This window comes from Haliotis rubra, unplaced genomic scaffold, assembly GCF_003918875.1.
Source record: "Haliotis rubra isolate DU_JTF1 unplaced genomic scaffold, ASM391887v1 Scf1891, whole genome shotgun sequence".
Classification (NCBI taxonomy): Eukaryota; Metazoa; Mollusca; class Gastropoda; order Lepetellida; family Haliotidae; genus Haliotis; species Haliotis rubra.
The window spans coordinates 90108-96107 of record NW_025765882.1 but is presented as its reverse complement, the minus strand read 5'-3'; positions in this window follow the sequence as shown (position 1 = coordinate 96107).

The following is a 6000-nucleotide window of genomic DNA, read 5'->3' as shown; positions in this document are numbered from 1 at the left end:
AAATAAATATCATAATAATATACAACATGGATGTGCACCCGGAGGGAGAAAACGCTAACACCAATGGAGGAGGAAGCAACGGCAACACTGATATGACAAGTCAACCCACCAAGAATCCTAAAAAGTCACGGTAGAAAAGGTGGTTTAGCCAAGCACCAATAAAAAAATCATAATAACTGCGGATTGTTGCCACCGTGACAGCAACGGATTAAGCTGGTCGTCATATATGTTGCTATATATAATAATAATAAGCAACCACCACCACCAACGACAACAGCAGCAGACCACTTAATCACAATTAGAAATAAATCTGCATATGTTATAAAAGTAATTGAGGTGCTGGGTATGGGTGAGGTATGTGTGTGGGTTGGGGTGGGAGTGGGGACAACCACATTACATGAGTATATATATATATACACACAATGTCATCTGGAAGGAAAACATTCGTCAACGATGTATTACCACGCCGCTGCAGTCACTGGACTAACCATAGGTTATGCTCAGCTTAATCAAAATGTAATGGTTCCTCAAACAGCCTATGATCAAACTCGATTTCAACGTGCAGGACATGCATGCTCGCTTCATGGACTCCTAGAATGGTGCATGTCAACCAAGGACATTGATTCTCGTGAAACAAGAAATGCATTCCGGAAATTTTTGAAGTAATATTATAACATTTTGGGAAAAAGAAATGGCTACGATCGCCATCAGGTCGGTGGTGCATTAATCAACGCCCCTCGCATTTTCAGGCAGCAATTATCTTCTCCAACTCCAATGGCCGAAATGGTGCTGAATGTAAACATCATGATTTGCCCTGAGAAAACTGCAAGCCGCTAAGCCGGTATGCCAAAACACGCGGTATACACGCGAAAACCGTTCAATCGCTCAAATGTTCAACTGATTATGCCATGCAGGAATACTACCCACAATCGGGTAAACGCATTCCAAACCTTCTCGGCGACGAATTCTCAATAGTTTTACACGCCTGCCTGGAACAGAAAAGACGGAAACTGATTTTCATGGCGTTATCTAGCGGCGACCACCGTGTTGATCGCCAAACACCAGACTGGGAAAATATATTATGTATATATAAAGATGAGAAGATGCTAACGATAACCCGCAAGTATGTGCTGAAACCGAAACCTGCAAGAAATGCACCACTGAATATTGGCGCATGGCCAATACGATGTCTATACGAAGGGTTTCATGAATAACACGCAGGCAAAGTAAAAGTGCTGAATGCGGAAATGCCATTATCGCCGCTGCAAAGCACATGGAGCTGACGTGGCACGCAGCCATCTTATCTACTTCGGATCTAAAAGAGATAATCTCAACAGTAAACGAACCGACTGCCCTCAGAATAAAAATCGAATAATGAAAATCACTTTTATATAAGTCGGCTACACCCTATCCAACGTAATGACAGGGTTGGTTAACATTTAACAGCGAGGCATACTTCACAATAATTCAAATCAAACTCGAGATTTTGACTCGCGAGTTTTAACATAAAGAGATGGAAACTTCATTAGAGATTTGATTTCGCGATTCGAATATTATTATTTTTCATTTTACAAAAGTTTTTTCACACGTTGATAAAAAAGATGATTACCATTCGGTGAAACCGAAAAGCATCGCCGGAAAACATGGAGTGATCGTTACCCCGCTTAAGGAAACTCTGCCGCTGAGATTGCCTGCGGCATGAAAGACTTAACAATGACATCCCATCGGTGAAACAGCTTCAAACCCGGAGCAGCAACTTTTGCTCAGAAGTTATTCGTACGAGGAAAGCTGAGCTCCATGAACTGGCTGGAAGAATAACACCCGGCCGTCAACTACGGTTCGTGCGGGATCGGTAAGTATCTGAGAGGCTGGAGGCTGACGTCGACAAAAAACATGGACATGGACAACATCAAAAGCTGGTAAGGAAACTAGAACGATCTTGGGAAGCCCCTAAATTTCAACTCTCATCGCAAAACTGTCGCTGGACAAACAGCAGACAAACAGCAGACGGACGGCGCCAATCGAAAGCACGCCCCAGCTCTTACTTCAGAGGCAAGCAAGAAGTCGCACCAGCAGTCTGATCCATCGATGCAGTCCATCGACACATTACTTGGTAAAAATACGACTTCTGGAACGCTACACGCATAGCTGGGTTTGTTGGTCGCGGACAGTATCGACATCGGCCCATCTCGACATAGCTTAACTGCATAACACATAAAGTAGAGGGAACGCACTCTAGACTTGCCACCATATTACAAGAAAAGCAAGCCATGGTCAACGCCAAAACAGCGCTTTATGATTGCATGAGGGTTGTGATCAGATCCGCAAAGTTTCCTCGCCAAAGCTAATATTCAGACAGATTCTTCCTGCTATCCCCGAAAACGATGGGGATCGAACAGGGATGGCAATAGACGAACCCACCCCCATCTCTTTCACCAAAATCGAAAAACAGAACGACTTAATATAGCCATCAATATCTTGGGACACGAAGGGAACAGCACAATCGTAACAGGATCAGCTCCCTCACAAACGGTGAACAATCGCTAAAGACCCACCAAATATATTCATGTTCCAGCAAGGCTTACAAGTTATCACTCGCACGTGGATAAAAATATTTCAACAGATTGTTGTAATGATCAATCAAAGCATAAGGGCGAAAAGAAAACACTTCTGCTTAAAAGGTGCCTGCATTGCTTCACGCGGAGCTTCATCTTTATGGAATCCCATTGGGAGTGATTGCCGAAGCCATGGGAGAGATCGACCATCTGAATAGACATGCCCGCCGAAAAGAAAACACACTCGCAAATTCCCTCAACCACAAACATCAAATGCCTGTGCCCTCTACGTCATCTATGCCGACCTTTGAAGCCCCTTCATCAAAACCGGCCGACACAGTCGCACCAGCTGTCCCCGAAAAAGTTTCACGCATAAAAAGTAAGGAATATCAAAGCCTGTTGGTTCGGTTATCGGTCGAATCGGAATCAACGGAAAACGAATGCTCCATCAGGAAACAGTTGTACACCATCGTCCCCTTACGCGCATGGACCCAAGATGACTGGCGCAGCCCATAAGAAAGCTAAGAGTTGTTACATGTGCGACAAACCCTTGAACGGGATGTCGCGAGAGATCACCGCCAATAATCAATCGGCAAGTTCTGCAGGTGTCACTCACAATGCTCGCTTAACTTGAAGCTCAAAAATCAATCCCAAGACCATCAAAATCCCTGTCAAGTAGCCACAATAATCTTCGCAGTTACGACATTCTCACCTGATCATGCAGGCCACCACCGCAATCAGCGGCAACATAACGCATCCCCAAACAACATGGAAAACACATGTCGTTAGGACGGTCTGGAGATTTATCAATAGCGCTTCAAGTCCCTGCTGTCGTCTCTCGACAGCATGGTGAACCCAAGGACCAGGACGACTTTGATATCACCAATCAATACACCGACGTCGGTGAATCGACCCCTGCCGCTGGCGAAGGGCGTTCACTCACGGCGAGTACATGGACGATTGGTCCAAGTTCAATCCAGACGCGATACTCTCCAATCGACCACCCTTACGCTAAATGACTGGACCCATTCCAATATCTTCAAGATGGGATTATGCGCCAGCGATTAACGCGGTGGGACAAACTTCGGGCTGCAAGAATTTGGGCGATACTACAACCTGTGTATTTCTGAAAACGGACGTGGTGCTCCAAGCCGACGTGTTTGAGATATTCCAGAAAACGTTCTCGAAACAGTACGCACGTTTGGATCCCCGCTGGGTATTCCTCCCCCGTCTCTCTTGGGGACTTTGTTTAACAAGACTGGCATGGAGCTGAAACTACTGACGGATTACCACATGCACCTGTTCGTGGAGAAAGGCTTATGCAGGTGGATTTCCATGACCTCCAAACGATACACCAAAGCCAACAACAAGTAATGTCTCCAGCTAACGACCCTCGCAAACTGACGCAAACACATACTTCTATCTCAATGTCAACAACTTGTAATGGCTGGGCTATGAGTCAGTATCTCTCACCGGGATTCAATGGGTCTCCCTCACCCGAAATGATTGATCGGAATAGTATCGCGTCCGGATTCGAACAAAGGCTATGTGCTCGAAGCGGACTTGACTATCCCACAGAACTACACACGAATCACAAACAGCTATCTGCTAGCTCCCCGAACGATTGATGGTGAACCCGACTGGATGTCTGAATATCAACGTAAACTGTAAAACAACAAGCTGGCTAGCGTCGATAAACTCGCAAGCCGTAACTTGATGAACAAGTCAAGATACGCCGTTCACTATTGCACCTGCAGCTGGCATTGTCGCTGGGAATGAAACTCACGAAAATACGCAGAGCCTCCAGTTCGATCAAAGTTAATGGATGGAACCTACATTCAGTTGAACACAAATCTGGCGTAAAACAAGCCAAGAGCTACTTTCAAAAAATTGTACAAGCTCATGAACAACTCGGGTGTTTGGCAAGACGATGAAGAATTTGAGAAAAATGTGTTAACGTGATATTAGTCAGATCCAGCGAGGAATAAAACAGGAAACTTATAGCCAGCCCGGCGTTCAACCAAAGCAAGATATTCGACGACGACTTGACAGCGCTGCACATAAACAAAAGCCACATCAAATTCAACCATGTTCGCCCAGAGTCGGTCATTTGTGGAGAAGCTTTCTGAGAACCCATGGCATCGTGTGGTGAACATGCAGTGTGTAACAGAATAGCAATCCCACCGACTCATTCGCCTGGGTGAAGTCGGCTGGTCTCAAATGTGAAACTGAGGGCTTCCTTTTGCTGCTCAGGACCAGGGTCACTTCCCACTCACAATCGCCAAATTGTGATTCTTAAAGAAAATATCAACATGAAATGCCGACTGTGTAATGAATTTACAGAGACTGTCCAACACCTTGTCAGTGGATGCCCTTCATTGGCACAAACAGCATATCTTAAACGACATGATGGCATGGCTCGCTGCTTCTACTTCCATCTTCACCATGCCTGTGGCTTTGACTCGAGGTCCATCCATGGTACGACCCTGAACATGTCCAGGGCGTCATGGAAAATCAATTCTTCAAACTTCTGTGAATAGGGCCCATATACAGCCTGAGAAGACTTCCAGCTAACACATCTGATCTTGTCCTTGTTGATAAAGACACTGAATTTATTTATATCATTGAATTTGCTGTCCCTTTTGACAGCAATGTGATTAGCAAGATTCAGGAAAAGCATGATAATATGCGACTGCCTTTGAAATGTCTCTCGCTTGCATCCCAAGAACACTATCGTCAGGTTCCCCATTGTTCTTGCCCTTGGTTTGGTACCTCTTGATCTCTTGGCGCAGATCAGGAGAGTGCCTGGCTCCTCCACTGAGCACAGCCCTGACACTCTGGATAATGCCAAAGGCTGCAGTGTTGGGTAGCCTTCATATCTCCGGAAAGTTCTTGGTGGGTTCGACTAGGCAGCGCTTCAGGAGAAGTCCCATTCGCTGTCTGGGTTGTGTGTAGAGGGGCAAGGGCCCTGAGCTGATGATGAGCCTTACCAGCCTGACTGTGCCAGGATCACCCGAACCCTCTCTGCTGCATATTATCTTGAATCTGTAAAACAACGTCAAAACAAAGGCGATAATTGCATGAGGCTGTAATAATGACTTCACTGTATCAATGCTCTCGTGGACACAGGTGATGTTCCTCCATGGTTCTGCAACGGTCGCACAATACTACTTCCCAAAAGGAGACTTGACTGATCCCAAAAATCTTCCGCCCTATCACATGTTTGAATACTCAGTATAAAATCTTCACAGGGTGTTTGACAAACCTCGTGTCATCCTACTGTTCTTCCAATGATTTAATTTACAGAGAACAGAATGGAGTGAGAAAGGGTTGTTGGGGGTGCAAGGATCAACGTATATACTAAATAGACTAAATCGTTTCCATGGACCTTCTTCAACATATCTGCGCATGAAAACGCCAATGTACAGGAAGGTGTAGCTGCAAG